Source organism: Cavia porcellus, unplaced genomic scaffold, assembly GCF_034190915.1.
Source record: "Cavia porcellus strain 051 isolate PalLab524CR breed Dunkin Hartley unplaced genomic scaffold, mCavPor4.1 scaffold_34, whole genome shotgun sequence".
NCBI lineage: Eukaryota > Metazoa > Chordata > Mammalia > Rodentia > Caviidae > Cavia > Cavia porcellus.
The window spans coordinates 15,245,314-15,256,486 of record NW_026947517.1 but is presented as its reverse complement, the minus strand read 5'-3'; the positions used below and the strand labels follow the sequence as shown (position 1 = coordinate 15,256,486).

General features: G+C 33.8%; 1 long non-coding RNA gene across 1 annotated transcript in view; it reads left to right on the top strand.

The window, feature by feature from the left end:
- The first annotated feature begins 858 nt into the window (after nt 1-858).
- LOC101787614 (uncharacterized) overlaps nt 859-11,173 on the top strand; it is a 53,025-nt gene continuing 42,710 nt past the window's right edge. The window contains exon 1 of the long non-coding RNA XR_010045492.1: nt 859-1,645. This is a non-coding gene — a long non-coding RNA (uncharacterized LOC101787614). The remainder of the gene's footprint in view (nt 1,646-11,173) is intronic.

The window sequence follows — 11,173 nt, the reverse complement described above, 5'->3', positions numbered from 1 at the left end:
CTGATTAAAAAAAATAGACAAGGGATGAATATTAATACAAACTCAAGGGTAAAAATTCTTTGTCAGTTAAGGATATGACTTCTAAGTATTAACATAAGAGTTACATGATTTGTTTCATCATTAAAGTTGGGACTAGTTTGGAATTAATTTTTCATAACATTTCCTTATTCATACCATTAATATTTATTATCTACTTCTTACTAGATACTATGTAAAATTTTTATGTGTATAATTTTTATGCATATAATTTTAGGTGTATAATTTTTGTTAAAAATTTTATGTGTATAATTTTTAAAATTAATCTGTTCTAATAAGTGATATGAGTACTTTTAAAAGTATTAAATCAAGAAAATTCACTTAGAGTTGTGTTCATAGTGAGGTTAAAACTCAGCAGCATTGAATTTAATACAGTTTTTGTGTAAATACTGTACTATTCCTATAACATGATTATAAATAACTTTTAAGGAAGAAAATGCTTCTATTTTAAAAGTATATGTTTGCGATCCTGTTAGAAAGGGATTCATTTGAATCCCATTGTCATACATTAGTCATCCTATTAAAAGGATTAATTTGAATCGTGTTGTTAATGAATGCTAAATAATACAGTTGTAACAGCTGAAACTTGTAAATGAACATTTAATCAATGCCTCCTGCATGCTCAGTGAATAAAATGAGGGATGCAGATATTTTATTTTTACAAACAATAAGCTGGTTATCTAAGTTCTTGTATTTACTTGCTGAAAAATGAAGCAAATGTCAGAACTATCATATAAAAGTAATTTTTTCTTTATCTTTAATAAGCTATTAAATTTCTAATTATTTTCTCTATTCTATAGGAAGAAAATAGAGAAGGAACAACAAAACAGTCAAATTTCAGTAGAATATAAACAAAATCAACTACTTTCAAGAGGAATGATTTGTAATCTGTAATAGAATCAATAGTTTGCCTAATTTTTATCATATCTTAACTGCTATTAAGAAATAATCTTGCTTCACAGGAGATTTTAGGAGCTTGTGTTTGTTAAAAAAAGGTGCAGCTGCTCACATTTTTATATTAGTTATCTTAAATAGTTTAAATTGGTATTGTTTTAAATATTAGGCCATTTTGATATTTATATATTTGTAACTCTTTGCTAAGTTGGGTTTTAAGATATGTTCAGATTGTAAAGGTCTTTGACATTATAAATTACATAAGTAATCATTTGAACCTGACTTGATTTTTCTTGGCTATTGTGACTAGATATGCTAAGAGCTATGTCATTTTATTTTCTGTAAAGATATACTGGTGATATAAATATCTGAGGTCATGCGTATTTTTAAATCACCATTAAAAATCTTGATTACTCAGAAGTTTAAAACGAAAGAACAGTTTATCACCCCACCTGTTTTTTTTTTTTTTTTTTTTTTTTTTTTTTTAGGTGATGGATGCGGACAAACTGTACTAGGCCCTGAAAGTGGAACTCTTGCATCTATAAACTACCTGCAGACCTATCCCAACAGTACCATTTGCAAATAGGAGATCCGTGTCAAGAAGGGAGAATGAATCCGGGTCAAATTGGGTGATGTTGACAATGAAGATTCTGATTCTTGTCATTTTAATTACTTGAGAATTATAATGGAATTGGACTTGGCAGAACAGAAATGGGTAAGACATTTCTTAGAAGTGTATTTGTAGTACATTTTTGCTTTAATTTTCAAAACTAAAGCAGTTTCACATTTAACATTGAGTAACTGCTGCATGAGGTGTATGTGAGAAATTATTGAAGTGTAGAAATCTCAAATTTGAATCTTTTGTAAAAGGAAGGTTGTCTATTTACACTTCTAGTAAGTTATGTTGGTACCTTTGCATAAGATGCTACCGTACTACAAAGAAGGAAGAAATTATCCTTTGTGTTTTCCATTGATCATTTTGTTTACAGTAGGAAGTACAAGCATGATTCATGCTTAGGAGACTGTGTAGTAAGAAGATGGGTTTTGGATCCCAACTGCCCATGAATTAACTGTATGATCTTGGGCAGTTCACTTTACTATTCCATTTTCTCATTTATGAAATAGAGAATGAAACTAATTCAAATAAAGTACTAGCAGTTATGCCAGACACATATATTTAGTAAATAGTAGTTATCATTGTACTCTTATTTAAAAAGTTGTTCTCAATTATAGCTGCATACTACACGTCTTCTGAGACTTTTTAAAAAAACATTGTATATGTGGTTCCTGTCATAGACCAGCTGAATTAGAATTGATTGAGTGAAACCAAGATCTCAGTATGATAAAAGTTTTTCAGGAAAACTTACTTTGCAACCAAAGTTTGGAACCTTTGATTTAGAGATCAGTACCATTCTTAAGGTACTTAAGAAGTAAAATTTGAAAGATTTACAAGACAGTTTTGGTGAAGTAATGTTAAAAATTAAGAACTCTAGAATTTTCTTTGTTTAGAAACATTGGTGCTGGCATGTAAAATGTCTTTTAGAACTATAATAGGTATGTATGGTTCTGTTTTTTAATACCCTGCATTCATTCTCAGTTCTCCCCATGTCTAGCCAGATCTTTGACTTCTCTTTTTTACACCCAGAGGAAAAATTTCTTCTGTGTTTCTCTGTTTGATGAGTGATAACCAGTTGTCTCTCATCAATTCTTGATTAACATATTAGCTTGATCACAACCTACATAGTTCCATCAATATAAGGTATCTGATAACTCATAGAAATTCAGATTATGGAGAATGTAGAAACAATTTCTGCTCTTACTAGTAGAAGACCACTAAATGGTAAATGCCTGCTGACAGTGCAGTAGAGGGTGGGTGCTATCACCTGAACATTCTTGAAACAACATTGAGAAAAGGTGAGTCCCAGCCTAGTCAAGCCTATAGTCCTTTACAAGTTGTAAAGGAGACAAAGAAATATGTTTTATGGACTTTATAGTCTAAATTATTTATATACTAAATTAAAAATAAGAAAAGATCTATAGAAAAAGTGGCTTCGTTTCTTTAACATACAGATACCATTTAAAAAAAGAGAGATGGAGGAGCTATTGAACATTGAGGCATATCAGCTAGAATAATGTGTTGGTCTTGTTTGATTCTTTTAAGACAAAGTCTCAATGCAGTCCAAGCTGGCCTTGAACTCAAGACAGGCCTCATGCCTCAGCCTCCCAAGTGCTGGAATTACTAGCATTTGTTTGTACCTGGCTCTTGTTTGATTCTTGATTCAAGTTAATTTTTAGAAGGAAGACATTTTTAAGATATCAGTGGTGCTGAAGGTGTAGGTCAGTGATAGAGTGCTCACCCAGCATGTGGACATCCCCAGATTTGGTCGCTAGCTCCTCCCCCGCCTCTCTCTCACACACAAACACACTCTCTGTCTCACTCAAAAATTTCAAAGAGGAATTAGACATCCAGTGATAGTAAAGAATGATAATTATAGATGTGATAATGTTATATTTTTATTGTAACTTGTTAGAGACATTCTGAAGTTCAGTTCAAATGTCAAGGGTATATTTTTAAATATTTCTGGACCACAAAAAGGCAAGAAAAACAGGGTGGCACATTTGGGAAGCTGAATGCAGGACACACAAGAGTTGTTATGCTTTTCTCTTATTGTGTTGTTTTGAATATTCTTGTAGTGAAATGTTTTTAAAATCAAAAGACAAGGGAATTGTCTTTGGACAGTAAACAGTGATTCTTCTGCTAGAGGGAAATAGTGACATGGGAACAATTTGGGCTTCAGATTTTAAATTTCTGGGGTTCTCTAATCATGGCTTCAGGAGTTTCTTGCTGTGGATCCTTCCTGCAAGGAATTGACCCTACCCAAGTTACAGAGTTGTCTCCTGTACCTTAGGAAGGTCAAGTGAAAGAAAATATTGTCTTGCCTGGCATGTTGAATGAATCATAGCTGTTCCTTACTTGCGTTGAGTTTGCTTTTCCTTTAGTCTCTCTTCATCTCAATGAATAGAAAGCTACAGAAAGATCAAAGGGCTGGTGATGATAGTTGCATCTGAACTTAGTTTGTTACCCCTTCCCATGACCCATATTCTGCTGGGTCCTCCGTTCTGATAATCACCGATGGTTATTGAGAGGAAAGCAAGTTTCCTTGCATACAACAGGGAAGTTCATTTAAGAATAGTCCTTGTTGAGCTGGGTATGGTAGTGCATTCCTGTAATCTCAACAATTGGGAAGCTGAGGCAGAGGATTGTTGCAAGTTGGACACCAGCCTGGGCTACAAAGTGAGCTCAGAAGCAGCCAGAATTGCATAGCAGTTTGTAAAAAGCATATCTTAAAAAGACAAAAGAAAGAAAGAAAGAAAGAAAGAAAGAAAGAAAGAAAGAAAGAAAGAAAGTAAGTCTCTTTAACATAAATCTACATAGAAACATAGGGTTCAATATTCAAGTGATAATGATGTTAGATCTTTTTCCCTTTGTTTTCTTCTAACTGCCCCTCCGGAAAGACACAAGTCCAAATGAGCTCCATTTCACTAGAATTATAGATCCTATTGGTATAAAAATAGGTTTTTAATTTTATGTTAGTTTCAAAAACTTTTGGGCTGAGAATTTAGCTCAGCAGTTCAAATGCTTGCCTGATATATGTGAGGTCGTGAGTTCAATCCCCAGTATTAGAACAACAAATAAACAAATAAAAAGAATTTTCTCCCAAGAGAGATGTCATTATGGAATAATAAATCAAAGGAGATTAGGGGAATTATTTCTCAAGGTATAATTTATAAAAATCATAAGCTTAAAGAATATATGGCAGTTAGGCAGCTATTTTATGTTCTCTTAGGGCTAATGTGTAATAATATTTAATACCATAATTACGATTTTATACAACTACTTTCTGAATTGCTAAACTGTACAGTAATTTTTGTGGAATAACTCCCTGCATTAGTAGTACTAATTTCACTTGGAGACATTGATAGGTTGTATATGTTTAATGTAGGAATTACTGGCTGTCTCTACCTGACTTCTGTTGCTTTTTAGGTACATTGTATTAGAATGGGAAAATTTTATGAAGTCTTGACTTTCCCTTTTCCTCCTGGCCTCCCATCCCTTCCCCTCATTTTGCTGCTCTTCCCCTCTTTTCTGGTCTCCTTCTCTGTGTCCTTCCTTTCCCTTTTCTTCCCTTACCTTTCCTTTAGATTGAACTCAGAGTTTTTGCTCTATTTTGAGACAGAGTCTTGCTAAGTTGCCCAGGAAGGGTGTCAACTTGTTACCCTCCAGTCACGGCCTCCCAGATACACCATGCCCCACTTACTTCTCCTTTTTAATTATTTCCTAATACCTAGTATCTAAGATATAGTAAATTACTCTGGAAATATAAAAATAAAAGTATAAAAATTATTTATTGTATCAATTAGGCTTTGCTAGAGAAACAGACTTAATCTCTCTAATATTTTATATATTTATATAAAGTATATAAATGTTTGTGTGTATATATATATATATACAGACATATATGTATATGGTCTATAAAGGATATACAAGGGAGGCTTACAGTGGCTGCCTGTAGAGTCAGAGTAGAAGAAAAGCTGTGTAGGTGCTGGAGAGCTGGAGCATCCAGTCAAAAGTTGAAGGCCTGGAGCTCACTGCAGAGTTCCCTGCACCTCAGGAAGATGAAGGGTCCATGATGGCAGGTAAAAGAGGCTCTGGAACACTGAAGAGTCTGTGCTGGAAGCCTGCAGACTGACGTTCCAAAGGCAAGAAGCAAATAGCAAGCCTTTCTCCTGTTTTTCCTTTTCCTTCTATGAGCCTTTTGGCTGGTGGGTCTCCCTTTTGAGGAAGTACATCATCCAAGACACATCTGTAACTGTGGTGTCCTATCCTACTAGGCACTTCTTACTCAAGTTGACACCACAGTTTACTATCAGTTTATTATTATTATTATTATTATTATTAATGTGACCTATATATTTTATTTCTCTTGTAACTTTTTTCTCAGCATTTAGGCATCTTTTCCTGTAGGTCTATAAACATTAATCAGTATCATGCCCCCATAGACATTATTGATAGAGTCCAAAGATAGAATGTTAAAACTTAAAAATCAAACTTTTACTTATCTGTAACCTTTTTCCATTTTTATATGTTTTCTTCCTGACTTTGTTCAAAAATTTCCATGAATGAAAATTTTTTGAGGAGGTACATTCTAGATGCGTCTATAAAAAGGGAGCATAAAGTCTAGTGGGAGGACTGGGGATTTAGCTCAGTGGCATAAAGTCTTCTTGGAAGCACAAGGTTGTGAGTTTGATCCCCAATACCACCCTCAAATTCTAGTGGGTATTACAAGAAAAGGAAGGAATTTAAAAGTGTTTATATCACTGTGTTCAAAATTAAAGAAATACATTCTTATAACTTCATTCAAAATACCGGTTTAATTCACGTCCCTTAAACTCTCAGGTATTTTTTGTAAAGAAAGAAACTGAGGTCTTTAGAGCTTTATTTCTGTACTATTTGTCTCTACAGTATGCTTTGGTCTTCCTGCTATAAGAGAAAAAAATAACTTCTCTTTTTGTTTACCACTAAACCTCTTTGAAAAATATTAGTGAGAGTAATATTGTATATGGTCATGACAGCTAACATGTTTCAAAATTCTTAACTCTTTATGAGCTCTGTGTAATAATAAAAATAACTATCATGCATGCACTGCTTGCTGTGTGAACAAGTATTATTTGTTTAAAGTGCCTGTATCAGGTAACTTCAGTCTTTACAAGAACCCTTGAAGTCAATACTAGTACTCTATTTACTTTTGGGAAAACCATAGTACAGAGAGGTTAAGAAACTGGTTTGATGTCCTGCAGCTAGGAAATGGCTAAGGAGATTTTAAAACTAGGAAGCCTAGTTCTGGAATTGATGTTTCTTACCTTTTGATATGCACGATTTCATTGTATCCTACATGAGTCTGCAGTGTATTCTATATTACTTCTGTAAAGCAGAAATACCAGAGAAGACAAAATCAACTTGACTGTAACTATATAAAATTCAGGGTTTGAACTGAGTTCTGAGTATTCATAAAACCCATGCTCTCAATGGTAGATATCTTACTTTCTTTTCACTTCTTAATCTTTTACAATCTGATTCCTCCAGTTGTTGAAATTAATAACTTTTTAAGTGAGCTTAAACTCTTAGCTGATTACTTTAGCAGTTTCAAACTTAACAGAAAAGTTGCAAGAATAGGATAAAAAATTTCCATATACATTTTATCTAGATTTTACTTTCTTAACATTAAGATTTTATCCTTACTGTTATCATATATATATATATATTTTACCCTAAACTGATAGTAAGCTTTGTGCATGTTGTCCTCTTGCTTCTGTGCATTAAAATGTTTAGTTCCTTAAAAGTAAGGACATTGACTTTCCATAAGTTACATAGAACATAGAACTACTATTGAAATTAGCATTGATGTCATATTCAGGTTTCTCCTGTTATCCATGTAAGGTGCTTTATTGTGAAGAAGGACTCAATAATATATCTTATTCAATATCCACATCTTTTTAATCTGCAATACTGGGCAGATTTTTTTTTTTTTTTTTTTTTTTGTTACTGGGGATTGAGCTCGGGATCTTGCCCCCAGCCCTGGGCAGATTATTAAAAGAAAGGGCAGTTGTTTGGTTTCTTTTTATGTTTCATATCAGAAGTTTTGAAGAGCATTGGGTTATTTTTAAGGCTGTTGCTTAATTTAGTTTATTTGATACTTTCTTGTGATTGTATGCAGTTTACAGACTTTTGATGGGAGCCCCTCACATGTGATGCTCTCAGTGCATCATATCATGACACATGTTGATTTGTTTTTTATTGATATTTTATTGTCTAATGTGTACCCCAAGTATCTACACCATAGCTATCTTTTTCTTCACAAGCAGTACCTATCTTATGAGATTTTCTGAAATAATGTAAATTTATACCCACTAGTTTTTAGATCCATTAATGATTCTTATATGTGAGATATAATTGCCAAATGATTTTCTAATTTCATCATTTCTTTTATGTTTATTTTTTCTTCTGTTGAAAAAGGCAGCTTTCTTTTTTTTCTCACATTCATTGGTTCTCACATTCATAAGAACTTAGTGGATTCTCTTTGACCTTTTACTGTTATTATTTATTATATTGTTCATATTGTCCCAGGTTTCCAGTGGGAGCCGCTTCACACTAACTCCAGTGTCCTACTGTGATGTCCTTGAATGTTTCCTTACATCCTAGCATAGGATATTCCAGCTTTCTTCTTAATTGTGCTTTGCCTACCCCAGACCTGTAATCAGTCATTTTCTTGAGGAATTATGATTACAGTGTCTGGTTGCAAATCGTTGTGTGGTTCTGGCTAACATGTCCTCTCAACAAACAGATCTAGTATATCTATTTACATATCCCATTTATAGTTATTTAAAAACATGAGTTCATGCTGGTATTTTGAATCTTTATCTAACATTATAGGGTTCATTCTATCATTTTTTGTGCATATTTGTTGCTCACTTCTCTAACAGTGAGATATGTGCTTCTTATGATCTCTTAATATGTTTTAGTTTTTCAGCATGTGTTTGGGAAAGTTCAGAACTCCTAATAACCCTTAGCTTAGCATCTCTTCACTTCAGTGCTAAACACTTTCTCAGCATTGCACAAAATTAATGTGGGCTCTCTTTACCTTTAGCCACCTTCAAATCTTAAATTGTGTTTTTATTTATTTGAGGTACCATTTAATTCACTTGTTTTTGTTCATATTTCATATTTTTACTTCCATCCTTGTTTTCAATATGTGGAACACTAACATGGTCCACAAAGTAAAAACAGACAGAAAGCTGTGCACTCAGGGAAGTGGCAGGCCTCCCCACTGCCGCCTGCTTCTTTTATTCTTTCTGCTCGACATCTACCTGTCTGCTCTGACGAACCAGTTGCTCTAGTCTTTCTCCATCTCTTCTGCACTTTCTTTGTACAAATGATGTATTTCTATTTTCTCTTTCCTCCTTCTGTTTTGTACATAACCCAATATGCTGTCAAAAAACCCTTCCCTTTGTCTTCCCTGTTTACAATGTATCCTAGAAATCATTCCCTGTCACTTCATGGACATTGTTCTTATCATTTTTAGAGTTAAACTGAATTTTATAGTTTAATTTAATCATTCTGTTATGTGTGAATATTTTGTTTTCATTATTTTCCAGATGCTGGATTTTTGTATTTTTTGAAAAGTGACTATAAAGTAGTCCCTAAAGTGCAATTGCTAGGTGAAAGGGTAAAACGTATTGCCAAATTCCTTCTATATAGGTTGGGCAAATTTTAACCAGCAGTTCAAAAGAATGTCTGTTCCCCATAGTCTTTCCAGTATAATAATATGTTATTGTGCTTTTTAAGTCTTGCCAGTTGATAAGTGAGAAATAGTATACTGGCATGTATACTGGCATATATACTGGCATATATACTGGTAATTTGCATTTCTTTGAACTGTGATTGAGGTTGAATTTTTTTCATATTTGAAATTTTTTTTTTGACTATGTCTTTTCTCACTTTTGTATCAAGTTTTTCAGCCCTTTGTGTCTCTCAGGTTTTAGGAAATTTCTTACAATCTTTAAGGGCTGTTACTATCTGTGTTGGTTACTTTTCTCTCATTGCCGAGACTAAATACCCAACACTCACGTTAAGCAAGGAAATACTTATTTAACTCATAATTTGTGAACATTTCAGTCCATATTCAGCTGACTCATTGCAAAGTGGCACATGCAGAGGGCAGCAGTGCATAGTGGCTGGGAGACAGCAAACACAATAGCAAAAAGGGACAAATATGAGAGAAAAGTATTCTTTCTGTCTTTTACATTGTAGGTGGGCCACACCCACCCTAGAATCGGTATAGCACTCACACTCATAATCCCAGCATTGGACCAGGAATCAATCACAAGTTCTAGAAGCTACCCCCATGGCAGTGTGTGGCTTTGGGGGACATGCAGGCATAAAACCATGACACCATCTATGTGATATGTGGTATAGATAATTTCCTCTAATTTGTCAGTTGTCTTTTGACTTTGTTTTTGGAGCTTGTTTGTGGGGGTTGTGTGTGTGTGTGCACGCACATGTGCATATGCGTATGTGTGTTTACTGTGCAAACTTTTAAAAGTATGGTAAGATTCATTTTCTTTTCTCTTACTGCATCTGGATCCTAATTTACAGTTAAAAAAACAATATACAATTCCATAGAAACCATTTAAGAGAATTTACACATTTTTTTCTAGTGTGATTATATAGTTCAACCTTTTTATATTTAGGCTCATGATACATGTGTCATTTTTGTTTTTGTTTTTCTTTTGTGTGTTATATAGATTATTGCAGATCTGATTGTATGTTTTTCAGCTGATTAATCACTTGCCACACCAGTGAGTGCTTGAAGCCTTTATCTTTCTCCACTGGTTTGAAATATTTTATTATCTACTTAGTTTCTAAATGCTCTTTTGTCTATTTCTTGACTTTCTTGGCTTTCTCTAATATTCCTCAAATGTCCATATAGCAGAACCTCACACTTTCGATTACAGAGGCTTTATGGTGTAGGTTTTTTTTTTTGTTGTTGTTGTTGTTGTTTTGCTTTTTTGGTATGGGAATCTAACTCACAACCCCACAACTGCCAGGCAGGTGCTTATGCCATTCCAGAAATGTTCATTTGACCATTTTTGCCTATTTGCTCATAAGAAGTTTCATATAAACTTACATAACATTGTAAAATAGCTTGTTGATAGTTTGGGGTAATTGTGTTTTATGTAAGCTACATTGGGTGTTATGGCATGTTATTTAAGAACATCAGTGATTTCATGTTGTCTTTTTTATTTTCATTTATTTATTTATATTTGGTACCGAGGATCAAACTCGACCTCACGCTTACAAGGGAGGCACTGTGCCACTGTGCTATATCCCTGGCCCTTGAGTTTTTTTTTTAAACCTTATAAATAAAATAAATATTTATCATTCCTACCACTCATTCACCCATTCAGATACTTTTTATTGAACATCTGTCATATGCTAGGATGTAGAGAGACGTGAAAGCAGTGGTCCTATTGTCAGGAATGCCTGCCTTGAATCCACATTTTTTAAAAATTGAACTCATGACCTCAGACTTGCCACGCAGGCTCTATACCACTTTCGTTAAATTCCCGGCCCCACATCTTAAATATTTTCCAGGAACATCTTATTATACAATTGTTTTTGCTG